Source organism: Hermetia illucens, chromosome 7 (genome assembly GCF_905115235.1).
Source record: "Hermetia illucens chromosome 7, iHerIll2.2.curated.20191125, whole genome shotgun sequence".
Classification (NCBI taxonomy): Eukaryota; Metazoa; Arthropoda; class Insecta; order Diptera; family Stratiomyidae; genus Hermetia; species Hermetia illucens.
The window spans coordinates 4123550-4141913 of record NC_051855.1 but is presented as its reverse complement, the minus strand read 5'-3'; positions in this window follow the sequence as shown (position 1 = coordinate 4141913).

The following is an 18364-nucleotide window of genomic DNA, read 5'->3' as shown; positions in this document are numbered from 1 at the left end:
AAAGTAAATTAAACTATGATGCTAGTTTAGAAGAGAACTACAATGTACCTTCTAGAAATCTAATTGGATGCTTAATGTATGTAATGGTATGTACACGACCTGACTTGAGTGTAGCTGTTAATATTTTGAGCAGATACATGAATAACAATAATCAAGAGTTGTGGAAATATTTGAAGAGAGTATTAAGATATTTAAGAGGGTCCACTAACATTAAATTAACATATACAAGAAACAATTATACTAATATATTAATAGGGTTTGTAGATTCTGATTGGGGTGGAGATGCTAATACAGATAGAAAAAGTACCACTGGATATCTATTCAAATTATTTGAAAATTGTACAATAGCGTGGAATAGTAGAAGACAAAAATCAGTAGCAGCTTCTTCTACAGAAGCAGAGTATATGGCTTTATTCGAAGCAGTTAGAGAAGCATTATGGTTGAAATCTTTATCAGAAAGTATCAATCTCCATATCCCAGAACCAATTATAATATATGAAGATAATGTTAATTGTATCAGCATAGCAAATAATCCGACCAATCACAAGAGATCGAAACACATTGATATTAAGTATCAGAAAGAAAAATAATCAAAGTTAGTTATATTTCAACAGATAATCAGCAGGCAGATATTCTAACGAAGCCCGTATCAGCAATCAAGTTTAAGGAGCTCAGAACAGCGATCGGCTTGGAGTAATATAAGGTACTTTAAGTGAGTGGTCTGATTAGGTTTTGACTGGATTTTCCTAATCCTTGCAACAAATGTTGGACTACAGGTATTTTGTAATTTTCCCAGAACGAACATACAAAGGAGTGACTCTAGCATTTTTGATATGACAAATTCTTAGAATTTAAAACATTACATTTCACACGATTAGTTTTTGAGGGGCAGTGTTGAAATATTATCATTTACATTTCAACAAAAACTAATTCTTTTCTACTTTTATTACTGTACCCTAATAAACCTTTTCTTAGAAAAGAGATAAAGTCCGGAACTCATTCTTTTACTGTTTATACAAGTGTGCATGTAAAATGAGTTAGATAAATGCTTGTGGTACATATAGTTACATATCTGCTAGTTTTGTTCTACTGTTTAGTCTTCGATAGACCTTTCTGAAGTAAGTAAGTCACTCCTTGCTTAGTAGTGAAGATTAATAAAATTAATAATAGATAGAAAGAACAATTGTGTTTTCATTAAATAGATTCTGTGCCAATATTTCAATACTGAGTTCCGGCAGGCTGCAATTAAACAGCTCCTGCGCCTTGTTGCTAATGACCTCATGGGCATTAGAGGCTGGTGTCTGAGCAGGTGTCTGCTGGCTTTTCCTCAACGGGATGCCTTGGATAGCCTGGGCGTAGGAAACGCCAGGTTTTATTCTAGTGGATTGATGGTGACCAGCGCCCTTCTTGAAATTCAAGAAGGCGGAACATTTTCTATAGTTCGCCGGATGTTCTGTCGAACCACAATTGATGCAGGCGGGTTTCTCCTCCCGCGCTTTAAGGCATTTGCCTGGCGCGTGTGAAGTGACGCACTTCACACACCTGTAGGGCATGCTGCAGTTGATCGCAGCGTGGCCGATCCGTTGGCAGTTCTTACACTGCATTATTTCTTTGTTCCTAACAGGCTCGAATTTAACGAGTGTGTTAAGAAGCGTTTTCACACCGGCGAGCTTCGCCGTGTTGAAGCCTGGTGAGAATGTTATGAGCCAGAGGTCGAGCGAACGATTCTCTCGTAGAGAGCGTCTCGTCGCATACTCCCTGACGTCCGTGGCTTCAGATAAGCCGGCCTCCGCGACGGCGGTCATGACATCGGTTCTCGGATGGAACCGATGCAAGCCCCGGATAACCATGTTAACCGGTTTTAAACTCTTCGGGGTGTAGGAGAAGAAGCTCTTCTCCTTCCTCGCCAGGTAATCCCGTGTCTCGTTGAAGTCACTCAGTGAATTCAAGAGCACTTTGGTCTTACCGCCACTCTTTTTTAGAGTGTACTTGTCAGGGAGCGACTCGAGGTGCTCCGAAATGATGGTGGGCAGTGCTGCCTCGTCTTCGCATAGGATGATCGGTGGAATCCGCACCTTCCTGTTGCTGGCCGCAGCTGGCTTCGACGCGGCGGTACTCTTGGTGGCGGCGCCCGTTGACACAGCCTTCGACGTGCACGGTTCGTTGCAGTCGGGCTGAGATGTAGATGGAGTGGTCCGTGCAATCTTCATTTCGTTTACCCGTTTCCGAAGTTCCAGGATCATCAGGTTAGAGTGTGTAAAAGAGTCGGATGGCGTCGAATTTATATCCTTGCCGATCCATATAGGGACGTTACTTTGTTGAGCATATCAGCTGTTGAAAGGCGTTGCCATGTTGGTGCTGTCATGTCATTACCATGTCGCTACACTGCTCCCTCCTGAGTAGTTTTGACGGTTAACGGCTGGAGAACTGCGTATCGAATATTACTCGCCTCTCACTCGCTGGTTTCGCTCTTGGTCCTACATACGTTTTGGGAGCCAAACTTATTGGTCGTTGGGCTGCTTCCGTTGGATCAGATGTTACTTCGAAATACGCAGGTTTTAGTCGCTCGACGCTGATATTTGTTGCTTTGCCCTGAATTTCCATTTTAAAAACGTTGTCGGAAAGTCTTTCTAACACCTTATATGGTCCTTCGTACGGATGCTCTAGCGGCTTCTTCACTCGATCAATCCGCACGAACACGTGTGAGCATGTAGAAAGATACTTTTGGACGAACACCTTCCGTCTATCATGTCGAGAGATTGGAGTTGCACGAACTTGCGTCATATGGTGACGAAATTTCTCAACGAAAAATTTCGCATCGGGAGGCATTTCCTCGTCAAGAAAGAACTCTCCAGGCATGCGAATCGTTGTCCCATAGACTAGCTCAGCAGCTGTTGCGCCAATATCCTCCTTAATGCTTGTACGAAGACCGAGCAAAACCGTTGGCAAAACTTCGACCCATTCACGGTTGTTGTGGCACATAATAGCTGCTTTCATCGATCGGTGCCATCGCTCAATCAATCCGTTAGAAGCAGGATGGTATGCAGTGGTTCGAATCTTTTTGCAACCCACTAAGTGCGTCAGCGACTGGAAGATCAAGGATTCGAACTGGGATCCTTGGTCCGATGTTAATATAGTAGGTGCTCCAAATCGTGAAATCCAGTTGGTGTAGAATGCGTCTGCGATAACATCTGCCGTAATTGATCGTATCGGAACCGCTTCAGGCCATCTCGTAAATCTATCGATCATAGTCAATACATACGAGTGACCTTGTGATTGCGTTAGCGGTCCGACAATATCGATATGTACGTGACTGAATCTCGTGTCCGGCATATCGATTTGGCCATGCGATGGTTTTGCATGTCGTCCAATCTTACTTCGTTGACACGCTAGACATGTTCGTGCCCACTCGAGAATGTCCTTGGACATACTAGGCCAGACATATTTTCGGCAAATCAGCTCCTTCGTGACGCGTCCGCTTGGATGAGATAGTCGGTGAGTAATCTCAAATATTCTCCTCCTGAGAAGTATTGGGATATACGGCCGTATTTGGGAAGTTGACACGTCGCAGTACAACATTGTATCCTTGTCGTCAACTCGCAACTTTTTCAAATCCAAGGTCGTTTCAGAACGCAGTAGATGTTGGAGTTCCTCATCGTTTCGTTGCGCTGTAGCTAATTCTTCGGGCGTTATGGCAACCGGCAATGTAACAGCATTAATTCGGGACAAGGCGTCTGCTGTAACGTTTTCCTCGCCAGTGACGTATATGATATTGGTCGAGAATTGGCCGATATAGTCCAGTTGCCTTAATTGCCGTGGACTAGCTTTATCGGCTTTCTGTTGGAAGGCAAACGTTATACGGCTTATGATCGGTTTTGATTAATAACGGACGACCTTCGACCATGTAGCGAAAAAACTTGACTGCACTGTAGATTGCTTGGAGTTCTCGATCGTAAGTGCTGTACCTACGTTGTGTATCGGAGAACTTCTTCGAAAAGAACCCGAGCGGTTCCCAAACATCGTTGTTCCACTGTTCGAGAACTGCTCCCATAGCCGTGTCCGATGCGCCTGATTTGATGGCCAATGGTGCATTCTCAATGGGATGTCGTAGTAACGCAGCGTTGGCAATTTCCTGTTTGCACTTTTCAAATGAGACATCTGCTCGTGGATTCCATTCGATTTTGCGTTTATCCCGTTTCCTTGCACCAATGAGATACTCGTGGAGAGGTGCTTGAATTTCGGCTGCATTCTGCAACGATTTTCTATAGAAATTAACAGCTCCTAGAAATCGTCGCAAATCGGCAATTGTTGACGGTTTTCCGAAATTCAAAACGGTTTCCACTCGTCCTGGAAGGGGCTTGATGCCATTTTCGCTCACCAAATATCCTAAATATTCGGCAGAAGATGTTCCGAAGCTGCATTTATCGACATTGATGGATAATCCGTATTCACGGAGTCGATTAAATATCGTCAATAAGTGCTTCCGATGCTCCTCTTTCGATTTAGAAGCGATAAGAATGTCATCGATGTATGCATAGCAAAAGTCCAATCCGCGGAGTACATGATCAATGTACCGCTGGAAAGTTTGTGCGGCATTACGTAGACCGAACGTCATTACTCGGAACTCAAAAAGCCCAAAAGGAGTAATGACAGCTGTTTTGGGAATGTCCTCGGGTGCTACAGGAATCTGGTGGTATGCTCTCGTCAGATCAATCGTGGAAAATACCTTGCATCCATTCAGTTTGTGCGCAAAGTCACTAATGTGAGCGATGGGGTACTTATCTGGGACGGTGATAGCGTTCAAACACCGATAATCTCCACATGGTCTCCATTGTCCGTTTTTTTTCCATACCAAGTGTAACGGGCTCGCCCATGGGCTACTCGATGGTTGGCAAACTCCCTGTTGTAGCATGTAGTCAAATTCGGCCTTTGCTTCGCGCAGTTTTTCGGGCGTTAATCGTCTGGGTCGGTCAAAAACAGGCGGTCCTTTAGTCAGGATATGGTGGTAGATATCATGAGCCATCACTTTCGCTCCGTCAGATGGAATTGTGATGTCGACAAAATCTCTCACAATGTCATGATAACTTTCGCTAGACTTCAGTGTTGTCATACCACAAGTTATGGTGCCGGTGAGTTTTACGATGCAGGATAAGTTGATTGAAATAATAAAACTTGTTGTTTCTTTTTCGTTGGTGTGGGTATTTATTCTTGCAAACAAGTTTGCACTGATGAAGGGAACAAGTGGTTCCCGAAATATCGGTATTTGCAAGAATAAATACCCACACCAACGAAAAAGAAACAACAAGTTTTATTATTTCAATTAATTAATCGTTGGAAACACCGCATAATTTCACTCAGGATAAGTTGGTCTTTTCGTCGATTATCTTCCTCCTGCGTAGGTCCACTAATAAGCCATAAGGGTGCGGCAAATCGACACCGATTATTGGTTGTCGAACATCCGCTAAAACGAACCTCCAGGTAAACGGTCGTCGCAAGCCGAGGTCGAGCGTTATGATGCGATGTCCATATGTTTTGATCGGCGTATTGTTGGCGGCATAAAGCTGAAATTGCATTGGCGTGTGCTGATTTTTGTCTTTAGGCAAAACTGAAATATCAGCACCGGTATCCACCAGTAAATGCATGCCGCTTTTCCGATCGAGTACTAATAATCGGCTGGGTTTACTGTGAGAGGGGTCGTCCTCGACCGCCGAAATTCGGGACGACGAATTTACTTTTCCGAAGTCGCGGAATTATTTTGCCACTTACATGGCGGTCGGCAATTACGCGCTTGTTTCCCAAACCGTTGATGAAAGAAGCAAAACCCTCGATTCCGTGAACCTGATCTTTGCCTTCTGGTGCTCCGTTGTTTGGATCGGGACCGGTTGCGTGTCGTGATTTCCAGTCGGTCAATTCGGCTCAATATTTGCTCCAAGACATCATTTTCCGTGGATGCCTTATGAACGGTGGAAATGCAAGACAGTTGTTGCATCTCGATCATTAAATCCGCCATTTTCGCCAATTTATCGACGTCTGCTTCGTTAGAAATCGCTAACACCATTCGAATATTTTCGGGCAATTGCTCAAGTAGCAACGATCTTAGCATGGCGTCAGTTACCTGCTCTCCGCCAGTGTTTCGCAAGTCCTGCAGGTAATGCGATGGTCTCTTTCCTTCCAAATTCTTCCCTTGGAAAAGTCGTCGTAGCTTGGATTCGGCGGACTCTGCAAATGCTGCAATATCCTCTCCTTCACGGCTTCGTACTTATTTGTTGCCGGAGGATTGCGTGCTATCGAGATCACTTGCGGAAGGATTTCCGGCTCGGCAAATTGTATCACGTACTTAAATCTTGTTTCGTCCGACGTGAAGTGATTAGTGTGGAACGCAGCCTCTACCTGCTCAAACCAAAATGCCGGGTCGGGTCGATTAAATGACGGAAATTTTTGTATGCGTGCTGCTTCCACGAATACGCCTGCTGGTCGATTAGTTATCGGCGGCAGGAAATCACTCTGAAGGGATGTTTTCGGCGTCTCTGGCGATTTGGATTCGGTGGCCATTTTGAAACTCGCACTTGGTGTCGATTAAACGTATGGAAATTTAAGATCACTGCACTTTTTATTTTAACTCTAGTCGTCGGGGTCACCAATGTAAAAACATGGAAAAGTATGTTTTGATCGGTTCTACCCATTTGTTCAACAAACACCGAGAAGGTCGAGAGAAAGAGTGTGTAAAAGAGTCGGATGGCGTCGAATTTATATCCTTGCCGATCCATATAGGGACGTTACTTTGTTGAGCATATCAGCTGTTGAAAGGCGTTGCCATGTTAGTGCTGTCATGTCATTACCATATCGCTACAGAAGTAACGTTCGGGGCCGCCAATCTGTAGCGGCATGAGCAATGATGTTTGTATATTACTGCTACATTACTTTGCTGGAAAAATTCTGCTGGGAAATATGTCCAAAGAAAAATACAAAATAATACCTTAATAACTGTGTATTTACTATGTTTGGGAGAGTCGCTCCCACTACTGAAACGAGTTACACCGGAATCATTTAGATTTCATCATAATAGAGAGAATATATTTACATGCATGCTACATTCTGATGGAAAAAGTTCGCTTGTGTCCGCCGAAGCGAATGGTTCGTTCTGACGATTGCTCTTGACTGTGTTCTGAGCGGGCTTGTGCACTGTTGCCAAGTTTACGATCATCGATATTCAATTGTTTAGCCGTGCTTGATTAACGGTTTATTTAACGGTAAAACAGTGTCAATTAGAGTTCTAATAACCGTGACTTCGCGTTAACAAAGTGAAGCCGGTATAAGCTTCGCGCCGCGAGTGCGGAACTCATCCTTGCTCGAGGGACACGAAACCACAGCGTGTAAAGGACGCGGAAGCAGCGTACACTGCCGCCGCCCATGGATTGGGCAATTCTACTATCTTGACACAGCCGCTCCATTCGGCCGACAAGACCATTACGGTCGAACAAATGATAAGTGACGACTGCCCCGTCATAATTGTCGACGACGACCAGAGCTTGCCTCCTGGGGACCAGCCCGACGCTCGGACTGGTGAAGAAGACTACTGCGTTAACTACATCCAAGGATTCCTAGATGAATTCAAACTTGCTTCAGGTAAGTCTGTTTTCAAACGCAAACAAACAGACTCGGGCATCTCGGACAACGAGGCCCCAGCGAACAAAAACCGATTCCATCTCCTGTCTGACAACGAGCATCACCCCGAAGCGACGCACGCACATCCCGGAACTTCGAAATCCGCTGACTCGGCCATTCCACCGTTAGTTAAGAATAAAATTAGCTTTCTCCCCCCGATTTTCCTGTACGGTTTGACTGCCAGAGCACTGGGCCTCGTAATCAAAAACATAAACAAAAATGCCACATTTGAAATCACCAACCTACCGGCAGACAGGCTCAAAGTCCGGCTCACTTGCCTATTATACATAGGAAACTAATACATTTAATTAAGATCACCAAATTGAAAGGACATTCCTTCACGCTGAAAGAGGAGAGGAAGCTAACCCTCATCATCAGAGGAATCTCCCCCCATGAGTTCACCCCCGAAGACGTGGCTTCAGAAATCAGGGAGCTAACGCAGATCACACCTGTCCGGGTAACCAGGCTTTCCACCCGTCGTCACGAGCCAATAATACTAATCTGAGCCTCTTCCGTGTGATTTTCAACTCTGACGCAGAGGCCAATATAGTCACAAAAAAAATACCCTCCTGCATCAACGGATTAGCTGGGAGAAGCCCCGAAAAGGGGAAGTCACCCAATGCTTCAATTGCCAACAATTTGGCCACGTATCCGCAAACTGCGGATACGACCCCAGATGCGTGAAGTGCGCGGGCCCACACGCCTCCAGGGATTGCCCCCGTTCCAATGTAGAAGACAACGCCGAAAAGGAGTCGGCGGAACCACTAAAATGTGCAAATTGTGGCCAATTGGGTCACCCTGCCAACTTCTCTAAGAGCCATGGCAGACTGGAATCTATCCAGGGCAAAGAAAAAGCAAAAAGCAGCCCGCACTCTCGATCTGCTTCGTTCTTCCCCCACCTTGACAGACCCTCCCCTGCTCGTGTTTCGCAGCCTAACACTCTGCCTCATGCCAACTGGACCGCCCCTCCCTCACTGACCCCGTCTTTTGCCGCAGTGACCAGGGGTCAAGCAAGACCCGAAACTTCTAGCCCTTTATCGCCTACACATTCTTCCATTCCAAGGGGCTTCTTCATGGAAGCGAGGTCTCTATTCAATATGTCTTTCTCCTCGCTGTGGAGCACAATTTCCGAATTATATCACAACTATCTCCGTCTCCCCCCTGAAGACAAACCCGAAGCATACCTACAATTCCTCTTCAAATTGCTAGACAACCAAAATGCTCACACTCAACACTAATTCGCTCATTTCTAACGACAAACGTTTCGCTCTCCACAAGCTCTTAGAGGATTCCAATCCTAATCTCGTTCTCCTAAACGAAACCAGACTGGGGGAAGCCCCCAACGTAAAATTACATGCTCCCGGCTACAGTACCTTCCGCAACGACGCGGGCAGAGGCACAGCCATACTAGTCAAAGCGGGACTAAGGGCAAATAGTATCCCATCGGCTGCACTGGCATCAAACTGCCTGTTAACAGTAGTCAGACTTCCTGTCAGGGGTGGTGGCGCCCTCCGAGTCCTAATCGGCTCTCACTACTTTCCGGGCGGCACAGGTCGCCACCTCACTCCCATTCTGGACGAACTCTGGGAAATCGCGAGCAGTTTCGACGCCTTCATCCTCGGCGGCGACCTCAACGCGAGGCACGTATCCTGGGGCGACTCAGTCAACAACGAAAACGGCAAAGTGCTCTTCGATTGGTTCCAATCAGGTCCATTCCTTAGCGTGGACATCATTAACGCGGGAGTGCCATCTTTTCCTCGTAGATCCTCTTTCCTAGACGGCTTCATAATCTCGTCCAATCTCTCAGCATGTGTCACTAGCTGCTCCTCTCTAGTAGCCCACTCGGACCATCATGCCCTCAGCCTCTCTCTACATCTACAGCAAATTCTCCCTTCACTCCACCATCCGCACAAACGCAGATCTTTCAATCTGACAAACTGGGACGATTTCCAACGCGACTTAGACAGCGTGCTGGGCCCTCCCTGGACAAATCGCGGATCCACTCTAATGTTGAGTTAGATACATACATCCGGAAAGTGAACTCTGCCTTCGAAACAACAATCGACAAACACGCCCCAGTTAAAGAACCTGGGTACTACAAATACGGGTGCCTTTCCCCCTCAACCCTCCTCTTAGTCCGCGATAAAAACAGACTACTGCAGCGCAGGAAACATTTATTTTACCGGTCAAGGAACAGATGCAACGCTGACTACCGTCTCCTCTCCGAGATCATCAAAGACCTATCCAACAAAATCAACGGAGCTATTCGGTCCGAACTGAATGCGTCCTACAAGAAACTCCTCAAATCCCTCAAACCCGGCCCACAAGTTTTCTCAGTAATTAATCGATTGACCGTAAGAAAGAAAAAATATACTAACTTCCACCAAACCCCGATAAAAATAGGTAACCTCCAGTGTCACTCCCTCGAGGAAAAAATATCCGCCTGCGTAGACTATTTCAGCCACTTATTCAGAGCAAAATCGCCAGTGGGCCCCATCTGGAACTCGGTGGTCGCCAATTCTGTCAGTGATAAAAGGTTGAGCTTGGAAGGGTCTTGCCTTTGCTCCTTTTCTCCCAGATGCCCGGCTGATGTAGTCAGAACAGAACCCGTTCGCCCCCTTCTTTACCTCCCTAGAAGAAGTCGAACTTGCAATCTCCCGGTGCAACAATAAAAAATCTTCGGGCCTCGATGGCATCTCGAACTTTGTTCTGCGGAAGTGTGCGCATACCATCAGTGATCGGTTCGCCATCCTCTTCAACAACTGCCTGAACAACGGCCACTTCCCGGTATCTTGGAAATCCGCCCTCCTCATACCTATCCCTAAAAAGGGGTGCTCGGGCGATCTCAAAGATATGAGGCCCATCTCTCTTCTTTCCAATATCGGAAAAATCTTCGAACGTATCCTACTAAGTCATCTCAATAGACACTACTCCGCCATCATTCCATGTAACCAATTCGGCTTCGAAAACCTCAGATCCACCGAGCAGGCAATCATGTACCTGCAAGACCATATCCTCAATCAACTGGAAAACAGGCATTGCACCGTAGCCTGCGCCTTAGACCTCGAAAAGGCGTTTGATTCTGTTTGGAAAGAGGGATTGCTCTACAAACTAATCCAGTCCATTTGCCCCCTCCCCTTATTCAGAATCCTCGCAGATTTCATCTCCAACAGAACTTGCCACATGCGTTTCGATGGACTACGCTTCTGCGACTTCCCGGTAAACTCAGGAGTCCCTCAGGGATCTATTCTAGGCCCCAAACTTTTTAACATCTTCCTCCACGATATTCTCCTTCCTCCCGTAAACTTATCCCCCACGACAACGGCAACTCAGGCAGCCCTTCTCCCGCCCTCTTCCCCCAACGACAATGATCCTCCCGCGTCAGGAGGGATCCTCTTCGCCGATGACACCATCCTATATGCGAGTGGTCTCAGGCCCTCAGTAGCCTCCCCTCTCTCAATATCCTAATCAATAGGGTCATCGCTTATTTCAACCGGTGGGCCCTTACCGTTAATTCCCTTAAGTCTGAGGTTATTTGCTTCAGAAACGCCAGTGGGAAGTGCCACTGGCGCACAGTTCCAGAAAGCAAAAACCTGCATTTACGCATTGCTAACCACACTCTCAAGCCGAAATCAAATATTAAATACCTGGGAATCTCCCTCAACAACAAACTCAAATCCAACCCTCACGTCAGATCTGCTATCGCCAAGGCCTCAGCTGCCTTAAAAAACCTCCTCTCCCTGTACCCTGCCACCAAAACCCTTTTATACAAGACTCTCATTCGTCCAATCCTGACCTACGGTTTCCCAACATGGGCTACCATGTCACCGAACGTAGCAGAAGCCCTCCAACGCTTTGAAAGGACGATACTCAGGAAATGCACGGCCAAATACAGAAGGAAAAACCTAAAATTTCACCAAAACTCTCTTCTGTACGACCTTTCCGGGGTTTGCCCCATAATTCCGCACATGATCAAGTTGTTGCGCGTCAGACTGAAAAAGTGGCTGTCCCACCCTAACCCGCTGATAAAAAATCTCGCTAAACGCAATGCACTATTACGCGAGCAGAGGTACTACATGTCAGGGCTGATTCTTCTCTCGGACAGTAACTCTCCTCTCAACCATCACGCCTCGCCTCCCTCCTTCATCCCTTCCTTTTATCAAAACTCCTCCCGGACTTTCACAGAGGCTAACCGCGTAAGTCCAATGTTCTGGAAGTCAATCCCCCGCGCAGATGTAGATCACCTTCTATTATTTTTTCTTTACTTAGTACAGATTAAGACAATAGACACTAATTAGCCTGTACATAATGTAATACCTCCAAGCATTAATTTCTTCCCTAAATTAAGGTCCCTTCTTCTACCCATTAAGCCCCACAATACATGCCCCGCAATCCCACAGTCCTTTTCATCCCTCTCTCCTTGGGTCACTGTCCTCGCACAGGCCCAAATTGAGTAAAAGGTAGCCCTTTCTCAGAATGCTAACACCATTGAGAAAGGACTGCGCTTTACTCCAATTCCGTTAATCAATCCTGTCCACCGGTGCCTAAAAACTCCCTTTATCCCGTTTCCCAGTACGGAGTACTATTTTGTGTTATGTTTGTTTAGTTGTAAGTTATAAATTATTCTTAGGATTATGCATGTTATGTCAAATGAGCACTGACATGCACCACCTTTTCACTTTATAACATGTAACCGGCTAGGCCGGATATCTCCGTAGGTTAGCGTTACATATTTAATTAGTCACGCTTGAGCTTTTAAGTTATTATTCCTTTTGTACCGCACATGTATTTCTTTTCTTTGCTCAATAAATAAATCTGAAATCTGAAATCTACATTCTGATGGCAACGCTCATGGCGGTCAATCGCTGAAACTCGGATCGTTACAATTTCGTCGCGATATACAAGTTATCGCATACGATATCATTTCTTACACGCACACGATATCATTTCATACACGAGCGATCGAAGTTATTGAACTCAGGTCAAACATCAGCCGGAATAAGCTACACGCGCGACCGTACCTGTGTCAGCAGGTATCTGGGTCATCGCCATCAATTAACATTAAAATGCACAATTGCATACTATCGAATTGGTGAAATACTAATTGCATATTAGGCAATTTAAAATATATTTAAACAGTTATTGCATTAGGAATGTAAGTTCAGTTTTGTATCAATTACGAAGGCAGATTGTAATAAAAATTGTATTTTTTTAATCGTTCGACTTTTCGATTTATTAACTTACATACTGTGCAAAAGTCTGGGTTCAAATAAGCTTTTAAGAAAAAAACATCAATAAATTTACAGAAATCACATTTATTTGAATTAAAAAAATCCGCCATGCTATTAACAGGGCGAGGCGGTCAAAGGGTAGTATAGGTCCCAGGACGAAACATGATTCGTACCCACGATGGATCACAAAACCTGGAAAACGCCTGCTGAACCAACAACAAACAGCTCTACTACCAAACCCTATCTCCACCTCCACGCGGTAATCGCTGGGAGTTCTTTCTTTATGAAAAACTACAGAGGGAGAAGAATGAAGGCAACTCTCCCGCGCCTAAAAACGGGGCAAAATGTACCAACTGGTCTTCCAGGTTGGGGGTTGGGTAGGGCTGACAACCCTACACGGTAAACCGATGTTACGAAGCCACGAAAGGAGCCTCGGACAGGATGAATTTTACAACGACGAACCCGGCAATGACAACGGAATAACGATTTGCACATTTTCCCATGGAACGTGCGCTCCCTGTACAGAGATGAAGCTGATAAGCAGCTAGCCGATACGCTGTCCCAATATAAGGCTGATGTAACAGCGTTACAGGAGATGCGTTGGACAGGGACCGGTTTCCTGGAGAAGAGCCGCTACACCATATATTATAGTGGCCATCCAGTAAACCATGTGCTTGGAGTAGGTTTCTTAGTCAGGCAAAAAATGAAACCTGCTGTTATCGACGTTGAAAATATAAGCGAAAGGCTATGCACTCTGCGTTTGCGAGGCAAATTTAGAAATATAAGCCTCATAAGCGTTCACGCCCCTACAGAGGAGACTTCAGAGTTGGAAAAAAATACCTTCAACGAGGCAGTTGAGCCGACCCTCGAAACCTGTCCCAAATATGATATCAAAATCATACGTGGAAATTTCAATAGTCAAGTAGGGACGGAGCCCGTATTCAGGCGATACGTCAGCTCCCATAGCTTACATAGGGATACCAATGATAACGGACTGCGGATTATTCAGTTAGCAGTATCGCACGAAATGGTTATTTGAAGTACCTGGTTTGCGCGGAAAGCGGTCCACAAACATACGTGGGCCTTTCCAGACGGGACCACTTTCAACCAAATTTACCACGTGCTGATTGAAAGTCGCTACCTCTCAGCCTTGGGGGGGAAATATAGACTCGGATCACTATCTTGTTGGCATGGTGCTCTGAGCTCGAATTACGACACCACCTACAATCCCCTCTGACAATCAGGTGAGAGTGAATATTGAAGCCCTCCGCAACACCTACAAGAGCGAAATGGATGCCGCAATAACCGCAGTCAACAGAGATCCTGGAGATGAAGCATCAACAAATGATCTTCTCAACCACCTCAAGAACGTTATCATGGATACGGCCATAAACATACTTGACCCCAGCCGCAAAAGGAGTCGGAACGGCTGGTTTGACGATGAATGTAAGCTAGCACCGGAACGGAAGAATACTGCATACTGAGTAATGTTGCATTATCAAAGAACGCGGGCACGCGCAGAGAATTATCACGACCTCCGTTGAGCGGAGAAGCGACTTCACAGACGGGAAAAAGGAAGCCTGGGAGAACCATCAAGTCTGTGAACTAGAAAAGTACAGGGAGCAACCGCACCCGGCGCGCAAGTTTTACTAACAAGTCAGCAGGGTGAAGCCTTATACACCTCGATGCTCATCCTGCCGAGACAAAGAGGGAAATATGATTTTCGACAGAATGGGCATATTGGAGCGATGGGTTGAGTACTTTGATGAACTACTGAACAACCAGAACATCGGCGAGTTGGAGGTCAGGTCAACTGAAGACGACGGACAAATACTGCCACCATCAATTACAGGAGAAACAGTCCGTGCAATTCATCGGCTTAAGTCTGCAGGAGCCGATGGAATTACAGCCGAATTGGTTAAATATGGAGGCGACCAGTTACCAAGCGGTTCACCAACTTGTGCTCAAGGTATACCCCCCTGAGGGGTCGCCCCTCAGGGGGTCGATACGGGGTGTGACGTCCCCGAGGTGCCCGAGTAAGTAGTTCTGCCCCCTAACTGGCAGCATACCTGCGTCCTAGGTAGTAGCCTCGAGAAAGCTTCTCGTGGGACACACTGGGAGTCTCCGGAGCGGTCGACAACTGTCTGTCGGCGTCGACGGGATGATGTGAGCGTAGCTCTGCCAAGGTGGTAGTTGCGACGTGTATCAGGAGCCAGCCCATTCGGGACCCTGGTCGGGAAGTGTGCATTGAACCGGTGTTAGTAGACTGCGTTGCCCCGAGCGAGCGCTGATCTGTCCGTGAATTCCGGGATCAGCTAAGCGTAGGTCAGGCCTCAGGGAACTAGGGTAGGGGCTGTGTCCCCGAGGGTATATCCGTTCCTGACTATTGCGGCCCGCTCCCTTGCACACGATGCGTTGATTACTTTTTCATGGAGAATATTCATAAACTTATAAAAAACAACGACGAAACAACAGGCAAGGAGGAAGAGCTGAGTGCGTTTGGGCGGAGCACAAAAATGCGTCGTTCACCGCAGCGATCAGCGAAAGAGGCAACGAGGGCTGAAATACCCGATGTGACACCGGGGCGCCCAAATAAAGAGGAGGGCTCATCAAGTGGCGCGACTGACCGTGCGGAGATGGCAACTCCAATACCTTGCAGTGCCCCTGTTCTGGAAGTAAGCTCAGTTAGAATCGCTAGTCCTGAGCAGATGGATTTGGACACAAATCGCGTTGAAGTGCATTCGACCGTCTTCGCTAGAGCTGAAGAGGAAAGGCTCATCAGAAAGTGCGCAGCAGTGGTGAAACGTATGCGGTCGGCAAAGTTCCTTCAGAGGAACGTCTGCAAAGACGTCAAAAACGGGCTGGTGGAACTGGAGGAGCTACTGGACCGCATTTCCTTTTATAGACGAACGTGGAGAGCAGCGGAAGACGATTATAGAGCGGAAACAGTCGCACTCCCCGCTGAGAATGCTGCTTGCGTTAAACGGACCGCAGATAGCCCTGAACTGGGGAAAAAGCGGAAAGAGGACGACGTGCCTGAAGGAGACTTTATCGAAGTAGTCTCCAGGGCCCAAGAAAAGAGGGCGAAAAAGGAAAAAAAGCAACAACGGACTCCGTCGCCAGAGACATGTCTGTCCAAAAACAAGGAGGCTGCCAACCAAAAGCCAGGAGCGGAAAAAACGAGTAAGCAAAGAAGGACTAGACCGTCGGCTCAGGTCATTAAGCCGACGGAAGGCAAGACATTTGCGGAAGTCCTTAGTGAAATCCGCTACAGGATGAAACCCGAAGAGAACGGAGCAGAGGTGCCTTCGGTACGGAAAACGAGGAATGGTGGAGTTCTTGTCGAATTGGGCCCAAAGACGACCAACAAGAGCACGTTCTGCGCAGCGGTCAAGGGGCTATTGGGGGAGAAGGCTCTTGTTTCCAGGCTAGAACCCATGTGCTCTCTAGAAATACGGGATCTTGACTGCTTCACAGAAAAGGCCGAAGTAGAGGAGGCACTAAAGCGTGAATGTCCAGAGGTAACCAATGCCCCGATAGATATTACCTCTGTAAACGCTCGAGGCCAAAAGCTCGCCGTGGTGGAAGTCCCCGAGCAATATGCGAGGAAACTCCTTAACAGCGGGAGAATCAAAATCGGATGGGTAGTCTGCAGGGTACGAATGCGGATAGTCCCCACCAAGCGCTACAGGTGTCTGGACTATGGACACACGTCAGCAGCTTGCAAGGGTCCGGACAGGAGAATAGCATGCCGGAGATGCGGCCAAGTGGGTCATCAAGCGAAGACTTGCAAGGAAAGCGAGAGTTGTGTTCTCTGCAGGGATCGTGGCGCGTCTGGTGAAAGCGTCGTACACACTGCGGCCTCGGGACGGTGTCCGATCTTCACAATCCGCATTTTGCAAATTAACATGCACCGGACTGCAACCGCTCACCAGTTGCGGATCTAGTGCTGATTAGCGAACAATACCAAAACAAGGACCCGTCCTCATGGTATCTTGACTTATCGGGCACCGTTGCCATCTGGGTTCGGGACAGCGTTCGATTTCGTGTTCTTGCCGAAGGCCGGGAGGACGGATTTGTCTGGATCCGGTGTTTAGGGATAACGTTTTTTAGCTTTTACCTGATGCCGAATGAGACGATGCCGGGCTTTCAGCGCCGGCTTGATGCTCTGGAGGACGGTGTTTCGAGCACGGAAGGACGAATCCTGGTTGGCGGTGATTTTAATGCTTGGGCTCTTGATTGGGGCATGCCTCAGTCAGACTCCAGAGGGAAGCGGATTCCGGAAATGGCGGCGAGAACCGGGCTCGTAATTTTAAACACCGGATCCACGCCAACGTTTCGGCGCCCAGGTTGTGAAGGAAGCATTCCTGACATCACTTTTGCGTCGGAATCTCTGGCATCATCCGTGGACGGGTAGCAAGTCCTAGAAGACTTCTCGGCAAGTGATCATCAGTACATTGCGTTCGAGGTGTTTGACGCTACTTGCCGCCGACCACCAACACGACGTTCCCCCTGCGTGTGAAATGTCGCGAAAGCTCGTCGAAGCTCTTAGAGCTGGTATGGCCGCGCTGGGGGCACTACGGGGGGTGGTATTGTTGCAGCTGACACCGTCGTAAATTCAGTGATGAATCTGATAACGACGGTGTGTGAGGCTTCCATGCCCCGGAGAGGCCCCAGGCGCGACAAGCCTTCTATGTACTGATGCCAGAAATTGCCGACCTACGGAAGGAGTGTCATAAGCTCTGCCGTTTGGCACAATGTTTGCACGCCAACGAGGAGGCATGTGCCATAAAGGTACAATATAGATCAGCAAAAAGGAGACTCCGCAGCGCTATAAATAAAAGCAAACCTCGCGTCTGGCAGAATCTTGTTAATGAGGTGAATGAGGACCCGTGGGGACTTGGCTATAAGCTTGTCACTCGGAAAATCGGGGCTCTGCGGAAGCCCTGCATACTGAGCACCGACCAGATGGACCGCATTGTGCGGGCATTGTTCCCCAGACACCCTGTACGGGTTGATGTAAATAGCGCGGAAAGCGTCGAGGATTGCCCTCTTTTCACAATGAGAGAGCTCGAAGAAGCGGTTCTCACTATGAAAAACAGGAAGGCACCAGATCCTGATAGCATCCCGGCGGAAGTTTACAAACTGGTGTTTCGCCAACGGCCAGAATTGTTGCTTGAAGTGTTCAACGCGTGCTTGAAGGATGGCATTTTTCCTTGTCGCTGGAAAGTGGCCAGACTCGCGTTGATCAGTAAGGATAAAGGAGACCCGGAGCTCCCGTCTGCATACCGACCGCTGTGTATGCTTGACACGGCCGGAAAAGTGCTCGAGAAGCTCATCAGGGGTAGACTCGCTGAAGCGATCCGTGCTGCCGGGGACTTATCCGCACGGCAGTTCGGGTTTAGAACAGGGGAATCTACAGTGGATGCTGTTATGGAGGTCGTAGATGCGTTTAATCGAGCCGGGGC